Raw genomic sequence first — 20,996 nt, 5'->3', positions numbered from 1 at the left:
GACAAAAAATGATTTGTAATGTAGGAAAACAAATAAGCAAGAATTGTTTCTTTCCTACAATCTTTTTTCTCTTAATATAACCTTGAGATGCCCTCAGATTTTTTTTTTAAATAGCTAGTTTAAAAATAATAGTGTATAGCAGATTGAGTGTTTTAAGTAAAAAATAATCCTTCTTATATACAATCACAGGTTTTTGAATGCGTCTTGGGTGTATTAAATTACATGATGAGATGATTCATATTTCTTCAAAGCTGGAGAAAGCTTATCTGTGAAAATGACATCAAAATGCATTTATAATGAAAGTAAATTGATAGTCCTGTAATAAAAATAGCAGCAAACATTGGAAAACATAAGGAGGATATCTGATCTATTATAATAGAGGGAAACAGTCAAACCCTGGAAGAACTGACGTTAATCTTTCACCTAGGATAATAAACCAACACCTTATAGATTAAATCAATGTTATTACTGTTGCTTTATAAGAGGGATTTTTCTTTTTTTTTTCTTTTCTTTTCTTTTTTTTCTTTCTTTTTTTTTTTTTTTTTTTAAAGTTGAATCAAATTTTAACTTCTGGTTAAGTCAAATTTTTATATCCTGGATAAAAAGGACAATTCCCCAACTCTCCCTGCAAAAAGAACCTTGACAGCCCCCCAAAAAAACCCCAGCGAACAATCAAAAAAATAAAACAAAACAAAACAAAACTACCTGGAGTGAAATTTTTACAGCTAATGCAAATTTTACACTTCCCATTTGTGTATGATTGCTAAATATTCTTTTTAATTATTTTTTGATGGACTCTGTCGGTCCTCAGAGAAAACATTTACTTGTAAACTGTTAAATAATTTGGTATCTAAGACCATGGTATCTAAGACCATATAATAATACTTTTCAGAAGTCAAAATAACTCATTCTTTTCCTAATTGGATTATATCAAAGTACCAGCCCATCCATATGAACATTCTCGTCTGGATATTATGAATATAGTTAAATATATTTAGTGATTGAATGTATTGAAAATCTGGATTTCACAATAAATTTAATAAAATGTGATTTAATAAATTGTAATAATCATATTTAGATCTGTTTTACATCTGTTCAATGTCTTAGCATAAAACTCCACTCCTTCACTATCAGGTGACAATTTTTTACTTTTTTTTTTTTTTAATCAAACTACCAAAATACAAGCTTCTATGCTTGACTTTTTTTTACTTAATAAAACTTTTCCACATTTGACCAACTTTTACACCTGACTATAATTTTCAATGGCCAGGAACAAAACAAAAAATATACTGAAAACGGGATATGTCTTTTCAATGTACATCAGAATAAACTACACAGGTATTATCCAAATATTCTCCTTTCCATGGAATATAGCTACTTGTCCTTTATTTTTTTTTCTTTTTCTTTTTTTTTTAACAACTGTACTATCAGCAATCATGATTTTGTTTAGGTTATGCAAAGGCAATTATTGACTTGTTTTAATATTCATCTTTGAAAAAATAAGACTTCAAAACCAAACAAATAAAAAAAAAAAACCCAAAACAACCATTCACAGTGGGATAAAAGAAAAAGTCAAAATGGGTATCCGGTAGTACACTGACTATTTTTTTAATACTGAATGCAGATTATCTGTTGAGAACCAGGAAGCCTGCACTACACTGAGAAGCGGCACAAACAAGTAGGTATGAGCATAAAATTTGGATTCGTAATACTACATCTGACTTTACAGATAGTAAGTATTCAAAATAACATACACTTGAATGATGTGTATATAATGTTTGCTTAATGTTTAGATACTAAGCAATAGTCATTAAAAAAAAATAAGAAAGAAGCAGGCAAGATTATATACTTCACATAGTTTACAAAAGTAGGTTAGAAGTTGTACTTTGCTACTCAAGAATGTGATTTTATATTTAGTGCATTCAGTTGCTGTCTGGAAGAGACTGTTTGACTATAGGGGGAGAAGGACTCCTAACATAGGTTCCCTGGTCAGGTACCTACTACTAAGTAGGAAGAAGATGGGCATCAAACTTAGAAAATCCTGCAGTCTTGTTAAAGACCAGCAAAAAAATCTTACTGATAGAGTAAGAAACAGAACCAACAGAATTAATCATCATGAATATTAATGAGAATAAAAAGATAATGTTAGAAAAAAGTCTGATATATTCATAACAGTTTTTTGTTTGGTTTCGTTTTTTTTTCCTTTTAATTGAATTTCTTCTGTCTTTGTGCTAATCAAAGAGTTTATAACTGGTGAAGTACTTTATGCTCAGTGTAAGTGGGAGACTGTTCTCTGAAGGTTAATTTCAACTTTGTAACCAAGAGTATTCACACTTCCAGTCAGGGAACAGAAGCATATATCCATTCAGCTTGCCTATGCTCTACAGACATGAGCAAAATGTGTGTTATGCTACAAACTTCCTGTTAAAAAAGTTCTCTAAACCCTATTTTCTGCTTTTAGACTGCAAAAATTAAAGATCACTAAACAGTGATTGGAAGAAGGAGGAAGAGGTGGTGCTCCCGGCACTGGAGCAGAGACTCCCCTGCAGCCCGCGGTGAAGACCATGGTGAAGCAGGCTGTCCCCCTGCAGCCCATGGAGGAAGGATGAGGGGGTGTAGAGATTCCACCTGCAGCCCATGGAGGACCCCACGCCGGAGCAGGTGGAGGCACCTGAAGGAGGCTGTGACCCCATGGGAAGCCTGTGCTGGAGCAAGCTCCCGGCAGGACCTGTGGCCCCATGGAGAGAGGAGCCCACACCGGAGCAGGTTTGCTGGCAGGACTTGTGACCCCGTGGGGGACCCACGCTGGAGCAGTCTGCTCCTGAAGGTCTGCACCGCATGGGAGAGACCCAAGCTGGAGCAGTTTGTGAAGGACTGTAGCCAGTGGGAAGGACTCACATTGGAGAAGTTCATGGAGGACTGTGTCCTGGGGGAGGGACCCCACGCTGGAGCAGAGGAAGAGTGTGAGGAGTCCTCCCCCTGAGGAGGACGGAGCGGCAGAGACAACGTGTGATGAACTGACCGTAACCCCCATTCCCCGTCCCCCTTGATGCTGAGGGGGAGGAAGGAGAGAAAATCAGGAGTGAGGTTAAGGCTGGGAAGAAGGGAGGGGTAGGGGGAAGGTATTTTTCAGATTTGGTTTTATTTGTCATTATGCTACTGTGATTTGATTTGTAATAAATTAAATTAATTTCTGCTAGTTGAGTCTGTTTTGCCCGTGATGGTAATTGGTGAGTGATCTCTCCTTGTCCTCATCATGACCCATGAACCTTTTGTTATATTTTCTCTCCCCTGTCCATCTGAGGAGAGGAGTGATAGAGCAGCTTTGGTGGGCACCTGGTGTCCAGCCGGAGTTAACCCACCACAGGCTCACGTTTTCCCTAGTCTTCCTTGTGTCGCCTATGTACTTAGAGAAGCCCTTCTTTTGTCTTTGACATGTCTGGCTAGATTCAATTTCATTCAGGCTTTAGCTTTCCTCACTTCATCCCTGCATGCTTGCATAATGTTTCTGTATTCTTCTCAGGTTATCCATCCTTGCTTCCACCCTCTGTATGATTCCTTTTATGCTTGATTTTGGCCAGGATTTCCTCATTTATTCATACAGGCTTCCTGGCATTTTTGCCTGACTTCATATCCATTGGGATGGAGCTCTGTTGTGCTTGGAGGAGGTGATGCTTGAATATTACTTAGCTTTATTGGGCTCTTCTTCCCTTCAGGGCCTTCTCCCATGTGACTCTTCCAAGCATAGTCTTCCATGTTTGAAGAGGCCAAAGTCTGCTCTCCTGAAAACCAGGGTTGTGAGCATGCTTTTCACCCTCCTCCCTGTCCTCAGGATCTTGAACTCCATGATCTTATGAACACAGCAACCAAGGCTGCCTTTGATCTTCACATTCCCAATGAACCTCTCCTTGCGGATGAGTATGAGGTCATGTCCTCATTGACTCCTCTATGACTTAGAGCAGAAAGTTATCATCAAGGCACTCTAGGAACCTCCAGGACTGCTTATGTCCTGCTGTGTTATTCTTTTGATTTAGATCTCGGCTTATAATTTTTTAACAATATCACTGGACACTGTGTATTTAGACCTTCTTCATCTATCCATATCACCCTGTGACAGACTAGAGGACACATCATTCATTTCAGTAGCATTCTTAAAAGGACAATACAGAAATAGCTGTTTCCTAGAATGCAAATGATGTTGTTTTCATGTTTATTGTACCTTATATTACCTATTTATCTTTTAAAAAAACCACCACTAACAAACACCTAGCATCCAACATTTCAAATCAGACTAGGAACATTTTATCTCTCTTCTGCCATGATACTGTGAAAATTTGTGTGACACATTGTACTGACTGCTGGAAAATGAAATCTTTTGTTTTCATAGAAAAAGCAAATAGTACTGAGAATTTGTACTCTATGCAGTAATGAAATATTCTCTCCTACAATGTGAAAGATGATCTGTGTCACCACTTTACAGTCACTTTCAGCTCCACTCTTCAGAAGCCCTGGAGAGCAAATGTAGGAGTGCCACATAAAACTGTATTTCAAAACCAACACAGCATACTTTGGTCTGCTTTTAAAGCATGGTGCTAATATTATCTTTCTGTACTAGGTCAATGAAAGTTGTTTCTGGTCACTACCAGGATATTAATGAAAAACACAGAATTGCAGAAGCATTTTTGAAATAGAATGAGATCAGCTAATTATTCTGAATGTCTCATGAATGTGTACATGCTTTCATCTATAATAAGAGTAGCAGTAGCAATATTAGTAATAATATTAATAATAATAATTATTAACAGTATAAAAATAGCAAATAACTATGGAAAGAACGTAGACTGAATCTTGATTCAGTAGAATACTATCATCAACCTCAAAAATAATTAAAATTCTACAGGTGTCTTTGTAACCACTCTTGCAATTCTCCAGAAAACCATTGTTGCTATCTGACTGTCAGTAAGTAAAGATTTTAAAATGACTTCAACCCAGAACAATTAAGATCATTTGCTGCAATCAGTGATAATTTTAAATAATTTATTTTGAAGACTATATATGTTCTTTCTCTCAACTCTACCAGTATTGCTTCTTGGAACATGGCTATCAAGAAGAACATACTCATGATAAAGAAAGATGGCGAACTTTCCTAAGGCAGAGCAAAAGTTTACAATCTATTGTGGCTTTCTGGTAGAGTGGCACAAATCTGAAATATCTACCTTCAATTTACATTTGAATATACATTACAGAATATAATTTATTCCTGAAATTGTAAGATAAAGTTAAAAATTTGCTAAGAACATAAAAGCTTTAAACATATGGCATATTTTGTGCCCCATTCTTCATTTACCTTCCTGGAATTCACTTTGGAAATTACACCTGTAATTATTGTGTGTCAGCCACAGGACTTTATAAGTGTCTGGAACAAGTGATTTCCAAGATAGAAGGCAGAAGGAATTTTAAACACATAATTTATTTATTTATTTATTTATTTTTATTTATTTTAATCTTTCTCTCCCCCCCCCCCCCCCCCCCCCCCGGTTTAAGTGAGATCACTCCTTGAGGACATTTGTTATTTTCTTAACAAAGGGCATGTGCATTCTACCAGAAAACCTGAATCCTATGAGAAAGAGGGCACTGTTTAAGAAGTCCAGTAAAGCTTTATCTTTCTTATCCTGTCTTTGTTTCTTCTTAAGACATAGAGTATATTCTGGGTTGCCTTGAGGCTGTGCTTGGCATTTTTCCACTGATATCACCATGACTGCAAGAGAGAAACCTCTGTTTTGCATACCAATCATACTATTCATCTTGTTATTCAGTTTCCACGTATTACTGACCACTTTTCTGCTTTGTTCCCTAATATTAAGTGTGTTTCTTCTTCACAGGATAAAAAGGTGTCCCTCACAATATCTAATCAATCTAATGAGCTGAAAATTAATCTTGTTTGGGTAATTCCTTTACAGTAACATATTTTACAATAACATATCTCCTTAGATATTGACACATATAAGGAAACATAGAGGCAAAAGGGTGTATCACAGGCCAGCCAAGGAGCAGTAGTATCTTCCTTTCCCTGTAACAAATGCATACCTGTAAACACATGTTTTTCAAGTATCTGAATTGTCCATTTGTGAATTATGTCCCTGAAATCTTGAAAGAAACATTGAAGAGTGTATTCCATTCAATGTCATATTGCAAGCAGCAGACTGGCATGAATTTTCCATTAGCTTCCAAGGACAATTTATGCATTACAATAAATCAGTAGGGCAGTTTACAACCTGTAGGAAGTTATTTAAAACTACTACATTTATCTATTAAGAAATTTTAAAATAGATCTTGTTCTTTTGGGATAGGTCCCATTGATACAACCAAACTTACTGCTGTAGTTAATTTGCACAATTTACCCACTGATAATTGCTCATATTACACTGAACTTTTAGGCTGAAATTCCGCTTCTACCAAGTAAAAGTCTAAAACACAGCTGTCTAAGTAATGTCTAAACCCTCCTTATAGTTTTATAAAGACTTAATAAATGCAGCCATCAGAATTTAGGGAACTATTCAGTTTTATGTGAATTACAAAAACTTTTCCTGGCAATGTAGCTCTCAGGACTTCAGTCACTGGGATCCACTAGCAAAACATGAAAAACAAAGCTAGTCAGGTCAACCTGAAGTTATATCTTTTTCAAAATAAACTTGAAATTTACACCTTCTGTGCATTCCTTCTACTTAGTTAGGTTTTATAAGTAGATAAAAACCTGAATTATATCAGTTTTCTTAATAATCTTAAGAAATCTCACCCATTGTTTGCCTGAGATGCCAGTTAGTAGAGCACCTTAGAGAAAGCTGAATAACTTTAAGAAAAATGTTCATTCAAATGATGGGTAAAATTTTTGAAAGCACTTAGCCCTGGGTCTAGCTCTGCTCCTATCAAATTCTGGTTTACATATTTGCATGTTGCCTCAGAAGAAAAGTTTCCAAGCAGCAGCACTCTGTGGAAAACTTGAAATGTGCCCTTTGATATTTGTATTAGTAACTTTTAAAAAGTCTCAGTTCACTTTGTATCAGCTGTTTTCAGCTCAAAGTACACAAACATTTTGAATTTGAATATTAGAAACTTAAACAGTTACACACACACACATACCCCTTTTTTATTATATTAATCTGAAAAAAATATGCCAATATTTCACTTACTGGGACCTTCCATCTGAATCCAAAACCAACAAATATGCAGACCGATGAAACACTAATATGAGCAGTGAAGAATACTTAATGAAAAATGAGGAATTAAAAACATGGAAAGAGCCTTTTGGACCTGTTTTGACTTGCTAAAACTGAAGAATGTATCTGTTAGATGGTATTGCAAGCATATTTACCTACAAAATTACTGATTTAGAGCTGATGAAACTTTAATCAGTTAGTAACAATTTTCTTTCAGGAGGAAAGGAATGCAGATTAATTTTCTAATCATCTGAAAAGTAGTGTTTAGGATAATGTAATTATATTGTTTGATCATATTAATTCAGGAAACAATCACTTAAACTGGTTTAGGACTGAAAATAACCTATTGTAAACATCCAGCCAGGGCCTCCATTACCTCCTGTGTGAATCATGTCTTTCTCCAGGATTTTGATGGATGAGTCTCTGTTGGAACACTTTTCCATGCCTGTTTGAAATACACTTTCTTTGAACACATTATAGCCTCTTTCCAGGCAATAAGTACCTAGCGCTCTGTGAAAAGTGAATACATCTTTCCAACTGCTATTTGGCTCTGATAGGAAGAAATTACTGTCAAGGTTAATTATCCCATTCAAAACCAGCTCTCACCTGAAGGCTTTCCAAAATGTTACCAGAGAGATTAATTTGCCAGACAAATTGTGTGATGTGCATCTAGATGTGTTAGTATAGAAATTGTCGTGTACCTTGGTTCTTAAATTTTGGGCTCAAAGTAAAAAAATTAAGGCATATATTTTCAGCATTTGGAGTTACATATGAAAGCCTAATAACAACATGAAACTGGTGTTAGAAGGGCCTAAGAAGTTATTTATGAGAGCAACCCTGAGGAGAAGGACTTGGCGGCGTTGGTGCACAAGCTCCACATGAGCCGGCAGCGTGCGCTTGCAGCCCAGAAAGCCAACCGTGTCCTGGGCTGCATCAAAAGAGGCATGACCAGCAGGTCGAGGGAGGTGATCCTGCCCCTCTACTCCACTCTCGTGAGACACCGCCTGGAGTACTGCATCCAGCTCTGGGGGCCCCAGTACAGGAGAGACATGGAGCTGTTGGAGCGAGTCCAGAGGAGGGCCACGAAGCTGATCAGAGGGCTGGAGCACCTCTCCTATGAGGACAGGCTGAGGCAGTTGGAATTGTTCAGCCTGGAGAAAAGAAGGCTCCTTGGAGACCTAATAGCAGCCTTCCAGTACCTGAAGGGGCCTACAGGAAAGATGGAGAGGGACTTTTCACAAGGGCATGTAGTGATAGGACAAAGGGGAATGGCTTTAAACTGAAGGAGGGTAGATTCAGATTAGACATAAGGAAGAAATTCTTTACTGTGAGGGTGGTGAGGCACTGGAACAGGTTGCCCAGAGAGGTTGTGGATGCCCCCTCCCTGGAAGTGTTCAAGGCCAGGTTGGACGGAGCTTTGAGCAGCCTGGTCAAATGGAAGACGTCCCTGCCTATGGCAGGGGGGTTGGAACTACATGATCTTTGAGGTGCCTTCCAACCCTAATCATTCTATGATTCTATGTTTCTATAATAAAAACACTTCTGAAATCGTTCTATCAATCAAACCCAAACTGACAATCACTTTCTCTCAAACAGTTCCTTTTGCTGTATTTGCTGCTGTTATTATTTTTACTTATCAGTTGGATAATACATTTGCTTGGTTCCATCCATTAACTTTTTCTAATTTGACAGTTTCAGAATTATATTAAAATACAGAGAAGTGTACAATCAAATTCTTAATGTATATAAACCTAAAAAGGGACCGCAGTATGTTTATAAAAAAAGCTATTTTTTTCCTAAGATTTCCAAGCCCAGAATACCAGCCACTTGGACTAATATAATTGAACTAAACCCTTGCACTGCAATTTATGTTGCTTTTATAAACCAATTTAAACATTTTAAAATTTTTCCTTCCCTATTATGAAGAATATTTCTATCGTTACATTTAAATTTCCCCCTCTGGTATTCCTTTACTTCAAATGCCAAAATTAAGTTTTGAATCATCTCAATAAATTATAAACACATTCAAAATATATGTTTAATGTGACAGTTCTAAATTGATCTCATATTTTTAACTGTCATCAATTTGGCTGTAGTGATCCTAAGACTGAGGATTCCCTAAAAATATGAAATGAAATGTGTTAAAGTTCAGCGGACTGCAAAGGACAATCAGAATTGAGTATTGCATGAGCATTGGGATGGAAATGAGTTGCACTGAACACAATATAAATATGCAGGTGCTGATATGTACACAGATGCCTCAATAGTTCTGAATCGCACTCACAGTTCAAACAAACAGGATGCAAAGCAGAATAAACTCAGCAGTGCAGCCAATTGTAAATTGTGAAGTTCATTGTATGGCAGCCTATAGCTATAATGAGGAGTTGTATTTTCTCAAACACTATATTGTCCAAAGGAATAAGGAAAAGAGACTGTATAATTCACCTTCAGTAATAAAAACTTTCATCACTTCTCCCAAGTTCTGCTACTGCACAGAGATTGTGATGATTTTGTGAAACTTAGTAAGCATAGTGCTTATTGGAGTGAGCACACACAATCTTTTAATTCACAGTGATTTTTTTTTTATTTTTTTTTTTTGAGAGGAGATGACATTATGCTTCTTTGATTTCACCTTGTCATCAGCTGTCACTGAGATCAGTGGATTCCATCTGAACACCCAAATAATGGAGAATGTGATAGGTTTACGAAAATATTGTCTGGAAGGTTGTGCTTCAATTTAACACAAATTTGATCAAATTATTTTCAACGCAGTCAATGCAGACCACTGAACAAAAGCAAATTGCTGGGAAAGGAGAAAGGGAAATGAGAACAAGGAAGAAGGGGAAGGAAGATGGACCTGAAAGGACATTAGCCTTTCTGTGCTTCATTGCTCACTGACCACAGAAGCCACAGCTCTTCTTCTGTCACTTTCAACAATTAAATTTCTGCAGCCATTCTCTTCCAAAACCTACTTCCAGGTAAATCTGAGAACAATGAATTACTACAGCTAGATTTTCCAAGTTTTTCTCAGAACAACTGAGATATTAAAAAAAGGGTTCATTTGATCAACTTACAAATTGGAGACTTTTTAACTGATGTTATAAGAGGATTTTGTTATTTATGAAATAAAACAATAAAAAAAATTCAACTTGGAAAACATCATAAATTTAGGCTAAATTTATGTTTATATCAAATCTTAAACACTGAATCCCTATGTTGAAACTAGATCCAATTATTCTGGCTATTTCCTATCCAGGAAAACTAAGCTAGAAACTTAATCAGAATTTTCCATTTTTGTTTAAGTTTTGCTTTGAATGTCACCTGCCCATTGTAGCACTATTAGGATCTCTGTAAATAAAATAACAATAGTAACAGTAACAGTAACAATAATAATATTTATAGTTGTGGGTTAACTACAGCTAAGCCCCACACAGACACTTGTTCTCTCCCTTCCAGTGGGATGGGGAAGAGAATTGTAAGGGTAAAAGTAAGGAAACTCATGGGTTGAAAAAAAAGACAATTTAATAAGTAAAGATAAAGCTGCATGTGCAACCAAAGCAAGACAAGGAATTCATTCACCACTTCCCATGGGCAGGCAGATGTTCAGCCATCTCCTGGAAAGCAGGGCTCCATCACATGTTAACAGTTACTTGGGAAGACAAATGCTATTACTGTGAATGTTCTCCCTCTTCCTTCTTTTTTCCTCAGCATTTTTTGCTAAGCATGACATCATACGGTATGGAATATCCCTTTCACCAGCTGGGGTAATTTTTTACTAACATATTGTAATTTCAAAGTGTCATGGGCTTATCCATGGCCACACGCTTTAAGGTGCTCCAGCATGACCTCATGCCCAGCCACCGATGCTTCAAGGTGTACCTCCTGCAGCATGGACTTATCCGCAGCCACGGATGCTTCAACCTTCTCCAGTGTGTACTTATCCTTGGGCCACAATCCCTTCGGAGGTATACCTACTGTGACACAGACATAACCACAGCTACAGATGCTTCGGGATGTCCTGCTCTCACATGGACTCATCCACAGGACACAGTACCTTTGACTCGAGTTTGCAGTGGAATCACAGAATCACAGAATCGCAGAACGATAGGGGTTCGAAGGGACCTCTGGAGATCATCTAGTCCAACCTCCCTGCTAGAGCAGGATCACCTAAAGCAGGTTGCACAGGATCACGTCCAGGTGGGTTTTGAATATCTCCAGAGAAGGAGACTCCACAACCTCTCTGGGCAGCCTGTTCCAGTGCTCGGTCACCCTCAAAGTGAAGAATTTTTTCCTCATGTTCAGATTGCCCCTTGTCCTGTCACTGGGCACCACTGAAAAGAGTCTGGCCCCATCCTCTTGACATCCACCCATTAGACATTTATAAGCATTAATAAGATCCCCTCTCAATCTTCTCTTCTCCAGGCTAAACAGACCCAGCTCTCTCAGCCTTTCCTCATATGAGAGATGCTCTAGTCCCCTAATCATCTTTATAGCCCTCCCCTGGATTCTCTCCAGTAGTTCTTTGTCTTTCTTGACCTGGGGAGCCCAGAACTTGACGCAGTACTTCAGATGTGGCCTCACCAGGGCAGAGCAGAGGGGGGAGGATAACCTCCCTCGACCTGCTGGCACCCCAGGATACCATTGGCCTTCTTGGCCAGAAGGGCACATTCCTGGCTCATGGATAACTTGTTCACCAGGACTCCCAGGTCCTTCTCTGCAGAGCTGCTTCCCAGCAGGTCAACCCCTAACCTGTACTGGTGCTTGGGGTTATTCCTCCCTGCGTGCAGGACCCTACACTTGCCCTTATTGAATTTCACATCGTTCCTCTCTGCCCAACTCTCTGGTCTGTCTAGATCTCACTGAATGGCAGTGCAGCCTTCTGGTGTATCACCCACTCCTCCCGGTTTTGTATCATCAGCAAACTTGCTAAGGGTGCACTCTGTCCCCTCGTCCAGGTCATTGATGAATATGTTGACAAAGACCGGACCCAGCACTTACCCCTGGGGCACACTGCTAGCTACAGGCCTCCAACTAGACTCTGCACTGCTTATCACAACCCCCGAGCTCTGCCATTCAGCCAGTTCTTAGTCCATCTCATGTCCACTCATCTAACTTGCACTTCCTAAGCTTGTCTATGAGGGTGTTATGGGAGACAGTGTCAAAAGCCTTGCTGAAGTCAAGGTAGACAACATCTACTGCTCTCCCCTCATCCACCCAGCCAGTCATGGCGTCATAGAAGGCTATGAGACTGGGCAGGCATGATTTCGCCTTGGTGAATCCATGTTGACCACCCCTGATAACTTTATTTTCCTCCACATGCTTATTGGAGTTCCAGCCTGTCCAGTACAGCAGCACAGAAACAGCAACTATGCCCTGGCCATCTGCAAGCTCATCTGAATCATCATTGATGTTATGAAAATGTTCCCAGGCACAGCACAGTAAGATGATAAGCAGTACAGCACTACAGCAAGCAGCAAAAGCAAAAAGCAGCCACTAACAAGCACAAGAGTCTACCATGCAATAAGGCAAGGAAGCCCCATGGCAAGCCCAGGAGCCTGCCAGTTAATAGCTAAACAGCAATAACAGCTATAAATCTGATCTAGCACATTCCAATAAAACCAGTCATTATTTTGAACCCTTCGAGCTGTGCGTTGGATGGCAAAAAGGACTGCCGTGGTTTAGCCCCAGCTGGCATCTGAGCACCACAGAGCCACTCGCTCATTTCCCCCCTGTTGGGATGAGGGAGTGAATTGGAAGAGTAAAAGTGATAAAACTCATGGGTTGAGACAAAGACAGTTTAATAAACAAAGCGAAGCCTCATACCTCGCCATGGTCTTCTCCATGGGCTGCAGCGGAATCTCTATTTCAACGCATGAAGCACCTCCTCCCCCTCCTTCTTGGTGTCTGCCTAGTTGTTTCTCTAATATATTCTCATTCCTCTCTTTGGCTGCATTTGCTTATGATGGGTTATTGTTTTGGGGTTTTTTTTCCCTTCTTAAATCCCAGAGGCGCTACCACTGTTGCTGATGGGCTTGACTTTGGCCAGCAGTGGGTCTGTCTTGGAGCCATCTGGCATTGGCTCTATTGGACATAGGGGAATCTTCTAGTAGCTTCTCGCAGAAGCCATCCCTCTAGCTCCCCTGCTACCAAAACCTTGCCATGCAGACCCAATAAAGGGCCGGTGCTCAATGAGACATGGAATCAGGTTACACAGGACATGGAAAAGGTTGAAGTGCTGAATGCCTTCAAGTTGAACAGGAGCCAGCGATGTGCTCTTGCAGCAAAGTATGGTATCTTCAGCTGCATTAGGCAAAGCATTGCCAGCAGGTGATCCTTCCCCTTTATAGATCACCTGGAGTGCTGTGTCCAGTTCTGGGCTCCTCAGTACAAGGGAGACATGGACATACTGGAGATAGTCCGCTGAATCACCACAAAGATGATGAAGGGGCTGGAGCACCCCTCGTACAAGGAAAGGCTGAGAAAGTTGGGACCGTCCAGCCTAGAGAAAGCCTAGGGGGGAATCTCATCAATGTATATAAATACCTGAAGAGATGGTGCAAAGATGGAGCCAGTAAGAGAACCAGAGGCAATGGGCACAAGCTGAAACACAGGAGGTTTCATCTGAACATCAGCAAACACATTTTTACTGTGAGGATGACTGAGCCCTGGCACAGGGAGTTTGTGGAGTCTCCCTCCTTAGAGATATTCAAGGTCCTGGGCAACTAGCTCTAGGCAGCCCTTCTTGAGCATGTCTCCAGACATCTCTTCCAAATTCCCACATTCTGTAAATCTATGATTCTGTGATCTGTCTTGATGTGAAGGATTCATCTTCATATTTTAGAAACCTAAATGAAAATGTCTAAATCTAGCATGTCTCAGATGCCATAGGACATGAAAAATGGCATTATATGGGAGCACCTGAATCAAGAAAGCACCTATATCAAGACTGATAGATATACGCATATGATAGGTGTTAAATTATTTTATGAAAGTCAATAGAACAAATAGAAAATCTCTACTGAGATCGAGTTTAAAGAATCATTCTTCAATTCTTCACCCTAACCCCTATTGAATCTCACCCTGGAAAGGACATTCCTTTTATCAACCAAAGTTAGTTGTCTACATTTCAGAGGTAATTTTACTTCTGAAAGTAATTATATATTCTGTATGCTATTTGAGAGCTTCTACAAAGAAATTCAGGGTTAGGGGGATGATGACTTGAGTGAAACTTAAAAAAATCTATGAACAGTTGTTAACAAGGGTGACCAGAATGGTGTTCAAAAGAAACCTCGTATCTTCCTGAACTTGCTATAAATGCTGTGTTAAGCCTCAGTATAAATCAGGACAAACATGATATCTTTTAGTCATAAGATATATCTGGTTTTCCTCTGTTTCCTATATCTTTATTTCCTGCTGGTTTTTGTTTGTTTGATGTTTATTTTTTTCTCCTCCTTTTTCAGCATGGGCTCCAGCCTCAGTTAATCCCATTCCAAATTTCAAGCCATTCTAATCTCATCAAAGAAATAGTTGCAAAAGGATCTATACTTCCATCATATTTCCAACATGATGATTTGAAACACAGATAGAATAATCTGCTTTCTCTTTCTACATGCTGCAGTCAGTCAAACACTTTTACATTCCAGAACACAGTATCACTTCACCAAGGTATCATTTTGCCTGAGACATCAATTAGACATTTCAGAAGTACCAAGAAATGGTCATGTGGTAACCTAAAACAATACTGACTACATCCCTCAGTGAAATCTTGGTTATGAAAACCAAGTCACCATAACCTGAGTGCTTGAAAAAAGGCAAGATAAGAAATGAAATGTTAATATGCAGGTTATGTTAGATGCTGCTTTAGAATCAAATGAATGTGTCAAATAATACACAGCATGCAAGAGCCAATTATGGAAATGAGGGCCCAAGGTTAGCTTGCTGCAATATTTTTTAATTCAACAAATATTAAAATCAACTTGTGCCTTGTATAATAGATGGTATGACAAGAGTTAAAGAGCTCAAAATATTTTCGTAGTCCCCTGTCTAATTAACAGTTCTGTTGTGTGACCTACATTTCCCAGAACTGTAAATGCAAAGACCCCCCCAAAAAATGATTTTTTTTTTAATTATTATTATTTTGTAACATGTTTAAGAGATTAAAGGCAGAGCAATCAGTGTTCATACACTTTCTTCAGTTGGAAGTAAGTGACAAAATAAAGTCATATTACTGCAGCAATTTGCAGAAGAAAACCTTTCCATGCTAGTATATCTCACTTAACTCTAATGGAAGCCTGCAGATGCTGTGCTGTAATTACATGTGTTTAGGCTATACAGAAAATATTCTGCATGAGTCACATTCAATTTATATTTTTTATTATCTTTTCCATCTTAACTTTTTTTTTTTTTTTTTTTAGAAATAAATAAATAAATACAGAAAGAAAACAGACTGAATGTTTTAACGCTAATGCTAAATTTCAGATACCATCAGAATCTAATACATTCTGGGTAGATTTACTGCCAGAATAAGGTTATGGAAAATGCAGTATTATAGTCAACAAGAATTTAAATATTTATCTTAAGGATAAATACTTTAGTCTATTTTACTTTTTTTTTTTTTCCCCTAAATTCCTCTTTATTTTTCATCTATGTTTTGACATTAAACTTTGTAGTGGATGAATTATATCAAAATGTATCTTTTGTGGTTTTTTCTCCAAGGTGTTAATGGAGTGAAGCCTGAAAGCACTGCCTCCAATGACTAGGTCAGTCCAGTCTTGTCACTTTCTGCTTAATATAGTAATTTGTATTGCAAAAATGGTACAAATGTACCATTTTCAAGCTAAGGGGGGAAAAAAGAGAAGTGAAGGAGACTTAGTGTGGAGATATTTGAAATTTATACTTCATATAAATGTAATGTAATCTGACTCGATCTCAAATGAATTCTGACTTCCTTTTTCTTTTGAGAAGATGAAAAATTATATAACCACAGACTTCAAATAGTGAAAAAGCAAAAATTAATTTTGTTTGGATTTGGAAAATACATGGGTCCTGCTCTTGACGTGCGTTGAATGATGTCAATGATGTAGTTCAAATAACTGACAACTGACGTAAGTGATGTACTATGTGATTAATTTCAGGATGAGTAAATGATGGGGTGGGGTTTTTTTTTTTGGTGGTTTTTTTGTTTTGTTTTGTTTTTAAACTTTCAGCCAGTAACGAAAAAGAAAAAGAAAAAGAAAAAGAAAAAGAAAAAGAAAAAGAAAAAGAAAAAGAAAAAGAAAAAAGAAGAAAACATAGTACCCAAGGTGATTTTGTATCAGGCACAGTGGGCACCAACAGAAAATATGATGAGATAGTAAAGATTCTGCATTCTTCCTGTAAAAAAAAATAATAAATAAACATAAGCTATAGTAGCTTTAATGAAATATGTGTCATCACGAAACAGTGCCTGGAGCATATGCGCGCACACATCAGATCCCACCATTAGATTTTATTGTTTGATTTTCATTGCTGCTGACTGTTTTGCTCTTTTTCTTTTGAGAAGTGCTTATCTGTGTATGACTTGAGGAAAACATCACAATGGTTCCCTACCAAATTCACATGTGTTGAGACCAATTGAGTTCTCTTGAGTAAGGAAAGAATAAAGATAAGGTAATTATGACATTTAAAAAAAAATACTAAAATAACTTAATGAGAAGTATTTAAACCATAAATAGATATCTAAAGACTCAAGTAAAATAAAAAAGTGGGTCATATAAGAAGTAGCCTAGGAGATAATAAGTATACATTATTGTAGTGGGTTCACTCCGGCTGGAAGCCAGGTGCCCACTCGAGCCGCTCTATCACTGCCCTCCTTCACTAGACAGGGGAGAAAAGGTATATATGAAACGATTGTGGGTCGAGATAAGGACAGGGAGAGATCACTCACTAATTATTGTTATGGGCAAAACAGACTGAACTTAGAGAAAAATCCATCTAATCTATTACCAATCAAAACAGAGTCGAGGATAGAGAAATAAAATGAAATCTTAAAACACCTCCCCCACCACTCCCTTCTTCCCAGGCTCAACTTCACTCCCGGTTTCTACCTCCTTGCCCCTCAACAGCACAGGGGGACGGGGAACGGGGGTTACGGTCAGTTCATCACACGTTGTCTCTGCCGCTCCGTCCTCCTCAGGGGGAGGACTCCTCACACTCTTCCTCTGCTCCAGCGTGGGGTCCCTCCCATGGGACACAGTCCTCCATGAACTTCTCCAATGTGAGTCCTTCCCACAGGCTACAGTCCTTCACAAACTGCTCCAGCTTGGGTCTCTCCCATGCGGTGCAGACCTTCAGGAGCAGACTGCTCCAGCGTGGGTCCCCCACGGGGTCACAAGTCCTGCCAGCAAACCTGCTCCGGTGTGGGCTCCTCTCTCCATGGGGCCACAGGTCCTGCCGGGAGCTTGCTCCAGCATGGGCTTCCCACAGGCCACAGCCTCCTTCAGGTGTCTCCACCTGCTCCGGCATGGGCTCCTCAATGGCCTACAAGTGGAATCTCTACACCCCCTCATCCTTCCTCCATGGGCTGCAGGGGAACAACCTGCTTCACCGTGGTCTTCTCTACAGGCTGCAGGGGAATCTCTGCCCTGGAGCCTGGAGCACCTCCTCCCCCTCCTTCACTGACCTTGGTGTCTGCAGAGTTTCTCACATCTCACTCCTCTCTCTGGCTGCAAAAACTCTCCTTAGGTTGTTTTTTTCCTTCCTAAATATGTTATCACAGAGGCACTGATTGGCTCAGACACTGTCCCACACGACATCCTTGTTCCTAAATTGGAGAGACATGGATTCGATGGATGGACCACGCGGTGGATAAGGAATTGGCTGGATGGTCGCATTCAAAGAGTTGTGGTCAATGGCTCAATGTCCAAGTGGAGAACAGTGATGAGTGGCACTCCTCAGGGGTCGGTACTGGGACCGGCACTGTTTAACATGTTTGTCAGCGACATGGGCAGTGGGATCGAGTGCACCCTCAGCAAGTTTGCTGATAACACCAAGCTGTGTGGTGTGGTCAACATGCTGGAGGGAAGGGATGCCATCCAGAGGGACCTGGACAGGCTGGAGAGGTGGCCTGTGCGAACTGCATGAAGTTCAGCAAGGCCAAGTGCAAAGTCCTGCACATGGGTCGGCGCAATCCCAAGCACAACTATAGGCTGGGCGAGGAATGGATTGAAAGCAGCCCCGAGGAGAGGGACTTTGGGGTATTGATTGATTGATGAGAAGCTCCACATGAGCTGGCAGTGTGCACTTGCAGCCCAGACAGCCAACTGTGTCCTGGGCTGCATCAAAAGAGATGTGACCAGTGGGTCGAGGGAGGTGATCCTGCCCCTCTACTCCACTCTCGTGAGACCCCACCTGGAGTACTGCATCCAGCTCTGGGGGCCCCAGCACAGGAGAGACATGGAGCTGTTGGAGCAAGTCCAGAGGAGGGCCACGAAGCTGATCAGAGGGCTGGAGCACCTCTCCTATGAGGACAGGCTGAGAGAGTTGGGATTGTTCAGCCTGGAGAAAAGGCGGCTCCAGGGAGATCTAATTGCGGCCTTCCAGTACCTGAAGGGGCCTACAGGAAAGATGGAGAAGGACTGTTTATCAGGGAGTGTAGTGACAGGACAAGGGGTAATGGGTTTAAGCTGAAGGAGGGTCGATTTATATTAGATGTTAGAAAGAAATTCTTCACTGTGAGGGTGGTGAGGCACTGGAACAGGTTGCCCAGAGAGGTTGTGGATGCCCCCTCCCTGGAAGCATTTAAGACCAGGTTGGATAAGGTTTTGGGCAACGTGGTCTAGTGAAGGGTGTCCCTGCCTGTAGCAGGGGGCTTGGAACTAGATGATCCCTTCCAACCCACACCATCATATGATTCTATGATTCTAAAATTCTGAGAAATGGATGATATGGCCAGGCTCACAGAGCTCACGTCTCATCCTGTCAACTCTGGGTTGTTAACGTGTTTTGTCTCTATGATGTTCTCTACTGAGTAGAACCACAATAGGTAATAAGCATATTTCTTTTTCTTCCTTGATTGAAGTTATGGCTGGAAAAGAAAAATGGGTTGGCGTTTAAAATGTGTTAGCTGATGTATTGTACTTATCTTTATCTCTGTAAAGGAAAAAGTTTTAGCATGGCCTCACAGGTCCACACCACTCAGTTGATAGATGGTGGCAATGTCAGTTTAAGGTAACTGGGAACAAGGATCATTTTCATCTCAAAATCTTGTTTTTGAAATAGACCCTATAGTTTGAAAAACAAACTAAAAAAAAAAAAAAAAAAGACAGCCAAGCACTTCTGCATTTCTTCAAAAATAAAGATGTTAATTTTAAAAAATATCCTGAATCAATTTACATTACATTTTATTTATCAGTAGGGGGAAACAGTGTTCACTACCATGTACAGAATACCTATATATTCTCCTTAATAGACTTTTCAGATTCTGGTATTATTTAACCTTTTAAGTAACAGTCCACTATCACTTCTGGTTCCACAAAGCAAATAATAGACTACAATGGGAGTGATGTTGCTTTTTCTATTCCATTAACCCAGTCAATTTATCTCATCATGTCTATTACAGAGGAAACTGTCTCACACTGCTAATTAGCACATATCTAAATTCCTTCTTTCCCACAGCTTTCTGAATAAAATATATACTCATCTTGAATTTTTCTGTTTTCATTTAGTCCTTCTTACAATAGAAAGTATTTGAAAAGTCCATTAATCTTCATGCTTCATTGGACAAGCTGAACTGGAGCTAAGGTCAAAAAGATGTTTCCAGAAATGGTCTGACATTAACTTCAGTTGAGTTATTGTCATTTATTTATTGGTCTTGCTCTGAAGCACATGATACAACACTTCAGGGAAAGAAGATAACCATTCTAAAGTGTCTGAGTGATATTATTCTTTTTAAATTATACTGCAGGCTTCTGAATACAGATATTTGATTAGCTTGCTATACATGTTGAGGGCAAGGGCTCTTTATATTGTATTTTTTTAATGCGTCAATGTTAGTATCTTCTTTCATAGCTTCCTAAGTTGGTATAAGTTAACATTTGCTTTAATGAAGATGATCACATTAAAGCAGATGAAGGTCTGCTCTGATAAGTCTAGCTAAGGCCAAAATGCAAAGTCTTTCCGCACTAAAGATACTTAGATGAGATACCTAGAATCTGATCATAATCTCCTTTCATCCCCTTTTCAACCAAAAGAGAAAATAATAATTTTAAAAGGCTATTTATGGTTACAAGGCTTTTGATTTGGGCACTTTAATACTTAGTAAAGCAATGAAGTCTAGAGGTATCTTCAGATCTCTACTGGGAGGGTTATAGAAATGACAAAGACTTTTCAGAAAAGGGCACGCCAAAGTCCAGGAAACAATTAGCACAATTTGTCGCAAACAGGAATCATGGACACTGGTGGAGAGCCTTGATGAAGTGAGAAAAAGTAAGTATTGCATTCATCTTCAAAAAGTCCAAAAGAATGGTCCAGAGAACTACAGGCCAGTCAGCGTCACTTCACTGTTTTGGAAAATCATCAAGCAAGTCCTCTTGGAACTTATTTTGGCACACATGAAAGAGGTTAAGTAGTCTTCATCTTTGGAGGCATTCAAAATCTTTTCAGAAAAAATTCTTATCAGCCTGGTATGACCTCATACATAAGCCTGCTTTCAACAGGCCTAAATGATTTGCGTTCCTATCTGAATTACCCTAGGATCCTATGATCCTATCTTGTGAATTGGATATAAAGAAAAAGAAATAA

Source organism: Balearica regulorum, chromosome 1 (genome assembly GCF_011004875.1).
Source record: "Balearica regulorum gibbericeps isolate bBalReg1 chromosome 1, bBalReg1.pri, whole genome shotgun sequence".
In the NCBI taxonomy this organism is placed as follows: domain Eukaryota; kingdom Metazoa; phylum Chordata; class Aves; order Gruiformes; family Gruidae; genus Balearica; species Balearica regulorum.
The sequence above is the reverse complement of the archived record's forward strand: the minus strand, read 5'-3'. Positions refer to the sequence as shown.